General features: G+C 45.5%; 1 pseudogene; it reads left to right on the top strand.

Moving 5' to 3' along the window:
• Positions 1 to 3,540: 3,540 nt before the first annotated feature.
• Positions 3,541 to 3,914, top strand: LOC145716605 (large ribosomal subunit protein uL29 pseudogene; annotated as a pseudogene).
• Positions 3,915 to 5,028: the final 1,114 nt, after the last annotated feature.

The following is a 5,028-nucleotide window of genomic DNA, read 5'->3' as shown; positions in this document are numbered from 1 at the left end:
TGGCCCTGACCATTGATAGTCCGTCCCGCCCCCTTGTGGTCAGACTAGTCCCTGATTTCAGGCCCCTCCTTCCCTGCAGGGTCTGACTCACCAGTACCTGCAGGTGCCTCAGGAAGCAGAGGCTCAGACCCTTACCCGCCTTCTGCCACCACCCAGGCGGTCTCCTGCCAGCAGGAGCAGCTGTGAGGTCCCCCTGGGCTTTTCTCCCTCTGGTGGGAAGGAGAGTCATGCTGGGCCCCCTTGCTGTCCTTTATGTCATCCTGTTTCCCGGTAAGTCCTGACTCCCTCCCTGGTGTAGGGTGCGTGGGGTGCCCTCAGGCTCCTGCCACCGCCTCACCGATGTCCCCCTTGCAGGTGGCCATGCAGAGACCAGGCTGGAGCAGCCAGCAGTAGTCGTGGCGCGTGAGGGTAGCTCAGCCACCCTGCTCTGCACAGCGAACACTAAGGTCAGCTACATCCCTGGTACATCCACCAGGAGGGAAAGGCCCCGCAGAGGCTCCTCCGCCTGGCCATGTACCAATGGGATGTCCAGTGGGATTCGGTCGAGAAAGTGGATAAAGTCAATGCCATAGAGGCCAAGGATGGTTATAGCTGTACCCTGTTATTGCTGAAGCTGGAGAAACGTGACGAGGGCTTGTACTACTGCGCTGCCTGGGAAGCGCACAGCACTCCTGCTCCCCAGGTCCCTGAGCAAAAAGGTCTCTGTCTCCCAGGGCACTCCATGTCTGGCACCTTCCACCGGCTCTGGGTCCCTGGAGTTGCCCTGGGGTCAGCCTCAGCACCCCGGACTCTCTCAACGCCCCCTCCGCGGGTCCACTGCACAGAACCTTGCAGGCTAAGGAGCCCTGGCGTGCAGGTTGGTGCAGACCCAGGGAGCTGTCCAGTCTGTAGAGACTTTTCTAAAGATCGTCCAGCGCAGCGTTTCTGAAGCATTTGGAGCAGAATCTGTTCTGTTCAATGCGGTAGTCACGAGCCACTAGCCACATGTGGCTCCTGAGCATGTGAAATATACCTAGTCCACTAGTCCAAGCTGAGATGGGCTGCTTGTGTAACCTGCAAACCATTATTTCGAAGACTACAAAAAGAAGATTAAAAATCTCATTAATCTCTATATTAATTAGTTTTTTTTTAAGATTTTATTTATTTATTTGAGAGACAGACAGACAGACAAGAGCACAAGCAGGGGGAGCTGCAGGCAGAGGGAGAAGCAGGCTCTCCACTGAGCAGGGAGCCCAATGCGAGACTCAATCCCATGACCCTGAGATCATGACCTGAGACAAAGGCAGACGCTTAACGACTGAGCCACCCAGGCATCCCTGATTACATGTTTGAAATGACTTCAGATATCTTGGATTACTAAATAAAAATGGTCCTAAAGTGAATTTTACTTCTTTTTACTTTTTTAATGTAGCAGTTATAGAATTTTTATTCTTGGCTCCAATTGCTGACCCACATTTTTTTCTATTAAACAGCACTCTTATACACTGGTAATTTAAAAATCACTATACCCTGAAGAATGTGCAAATAAAATATTGTGCAAATAATGTCACGGGTGAAGGATTCTTTGGAGATTTGCCATAAAAATGATTGAAAACTGAGATTGAAAGTCGCCTCCTGATTCCAGTTTCTAAGTTGCTGACCCACCCACTGCTAGTTCCTTTACAGTGGAGCATCAGGGATCAAAAGCACAGAAAACAGTAGGGCTAACTTCTCAGCATCCTCATGAACTGGCATGCTTGGCGCTCAACTCCTGTGGGGGGACATGATCCTCAGGCAGGTTGATGGATCAGCCCTGGGTGAGACCAGGGGCCCTCCACCTTCCACTTCTCCTTGAATGCTACTCCATATGGGATTTTGGGACCAGATTCCCTGGACTTCTGTTCTCTTATCTGTAAAATGAGGACATTTAATGGTTAAAATTATGTGACTGATTTCTGTATAAAGCAAAATTACATAAATATCACTATGTTCACTACCTTCTCATAAAGGTAGTCAACTGATTCAAAAGACCAAAAAAAGAAAGAAAAGAAAACTGGTATTACTGATCCTCTAGCCCCAAACAGGAAAACTCCTGTGGCTATATGAGGGGAAGAAGAAAAATCTCTCTGAAGAGGTCTAAGCTGAATCAAACACATTTTCAACTGAAATTTCAAAGTCTAATATACCTTAGTTGCATTGCTAAACATGATTATTCAAAGTTTAAATGATCTCAAGGAAATTGGTCCCTAGGGTTCACTGACTCATCTATCTCCCTGAGCTTCTGTTTTTGTGGTAGGAGATTTTTAATTTAGACATGCCTTCTTTTGAAAGAGCCCAACTAACACCCTGACCCTCTACTGAAGGCTGGGTCAAGGTTAACACCTTCAGCATGTGCAGGAAAGGGTGGGTATGGAGGGGCAGAAATTTATCTTCATCCTGTTTTGGGGGATCTTCCTTCATCTGTCTTCCCCATTTCCTATTACAACTAGACCCTTTCCTCTTGTTGCTCCCTCTCAGTGCCTGACTCCACAGATAAGTGACTCTGAGATGTGACTATTACAGTTTAGAGAGAAATTAGCTATGTATGAAGACACTTTCATGAGAAGTCATCCCAATCAATTAAAATCCAAGTTGTCAACATGATTCCATAGTGCTTTTGAGTTACACGTAACTAGAAGGACAGTGACCTTGTGCACAGAGCAAACAACCCTATGGTGGGGTGGGGGAAGTACAACTTTAGAGACATTTACTGCTCCTGCCCTTCTCCTTGTGGCTAAGATGAGCTTTACCAAGGACACTTTGGCCACACACAGCAAAGGCAAACTAGCCAGAGGCCAACCAGCACTCCTGTCCTAAGTAAACATTTGTTAATTAAATGGTCATTTAAATGTCTGATTCATAAAAACACTGAAAGCTGCTTATTTGAGTAGAGTGGTGACTCCATTAATATCTGTTGAAGTGAGATTGGTATTTTGCCTATTCGAGAGGGGCTCACATTACCCCATGGTGGGGGGTTTTGCATAGATGGATGTTCAAAATCTCCTGATAATTTGGGCTCAACTCATTTTCTTTCATTCCTGAGGTGGGTGAGACACAATGAGTTTGAATAATTTGACCAACATTATGTTATCATATTAAAGCTGATTAAGTTTAAGAACATCTTAAATATCATGATTTCATAGTTACATTATCCTTTACCAACTGACCATACAGAGTAGTACTGTGTAAAAATTGATGTCTGTTACCTCAGAGTCACTTTGTAAAAATCACAATTCTAAAAATAGCCTGGCACACCTGGAAATTCATGTTTACTCTTTTGTGTTGGGTGTTCTTTATGTTCAGGTTCAGGGATGCAGCCTGGGACAGAGGAAAGGGCAAAACTTTGGAGAGGTCACTTCTAAACATTTGGGATCAGGATAGTTTTTTCTGTCACTTCCACATTCCCTGCATTGTCACATAGAAACCTTGTATTGCTTTTGAATTTTACTTTAAAATTTAATTTTAAGAAGAATTCACATGGCCCCCGGCCTCAGTCCCTAGGCGGTGGTGGATTATATAGTCATGGTCAAGATTAAGGCTCCAGACCTTCCTGGCAAAAAGAAGGAGGAGCTGCTTAAAACAGCAGGAGGACTTGAAGGTGGAGCTGTCCAGCTATGCCTCAATAAAGTGACAGGAGGCGCTGTTGCCAAGCTCTCCAAGAACAGAGTTGTTCCCAAATCCATCACCTGTGTTCTCACCATCATCAATCAGACTCAGAAAGAGAACATCAGGAAATTACAAGGTTAAGAAGTACAAGCCCAAGATATGGATCTGCAGCCCAAGAAGACAGGTGCCTGGGCCGCTGGCTGAACAAGCAGGAGGAAAACCTGAGGACCAAGAAGCAGCTGTGGAAGGAGCAGCTGTCCTGGCTGAAGAAGTACGTGGTCAAGACCTGAGCACTAGCATCAGTAAAACACAAACAAACTGGAAAAAAAAAATTCACCAGATTCTTAATACTAAACATCGCTGCATATTATTGAGCTCTTAGACACAACATGTGAAATCTGATGGTTAGAAAGGCCTGTAACTGGCTCTGTCCTGATCACTTTTCTCCCCTCTTCTCAAACAACCTTGGCTTCTTTTATAAAACAAAATCTTATTTTCTCTCCTGATTCCCATTGACTGTCTGCCAAGTTAGAGACAAAGTTCACACTTAGGAGAGCTTGGAGTAACTTCTGGGAACAGAAGGTCTTTTCCTCTGTGTAGGACAGTTACCAGGTACTACAGAGAGGGGCACAAATACTCAGTCTTCTTATTAACACTGTACTGTAACTTCATTCTTTCTTTACATATCTTTTGTCCACATGCAGATGCAGGAATGAGATCCTCTCAAGCAGAATTGCAGGCAGTTTGCACACAACCATAGTTTCCTTCAGCAAAGTTGTTTGGCACTTTTATTGCCTGAACACATGATCTCCTAATTTCAGGGAATGTTGCTAGAAAATCATTTTTACGTAATCTTCACCTGGAGACTGAGAAAAGATAAAATTTCAGTTAGGACTCTGTGTCCCCTTTTTTGGGGACACGGATTTCTCTCCCAGTCAAAAGACAAGCATGGATGCTGAGGGGCATAAAGGGAGGATTCTCCAAAACCTTGTTTCCCACCCAGGATCGACATTCCATGTTTCTCCACCCTGCTCTGTGCTCCAGGAGGCTAACCCCTATGGATTCCACTCATGGGCATCTTTGCTCTGATTGCTGTCGAATGTTGACCAGTCGAGGTTGAAGTTCAAAGAACCATTACCATGTCACCTGACATAAGCATTCCTTCTTGGGCATTAGATTTCCAAGCCTGTGGATCCAGGGCCCTAGGAGAAAAGAAACAAATTCCTCCAGTAGGTTAACTGGTACGAAAGGAAATGGCCACTCCCACCTGCACCTCTTGGTTCCTGAGCATAAACCTCTGGCTCTGGGGTAGATGGCACCATATGTTGCACCCAGGGAAGATGCAGCCAACCTATAGCCACTTGTCATAGAGGGAACCCTGAGCTCACTCTGTTCCCACTTCCC

This window comes from Leptonychotes weddellii, chromosome 12 (assembly GCF_054177405.1).
Source record: "Leptonychotes weddellii isolate Sample4059 chromosome 12, ASM5417740v2, whole genome shotgun sequence".
NCBI classification, from domain to species: domain Eukaryota; kingdom Metazoa; phylum Chordata; class Mammalia; order Carnivora; family Phocidae; genus Leptonychotes; species Leptonychotes weddellii.
Note: the sequence above shows the minus strand (reverse complement) of the source record. Positions and strands in the feature narration are given on the sequence as shown.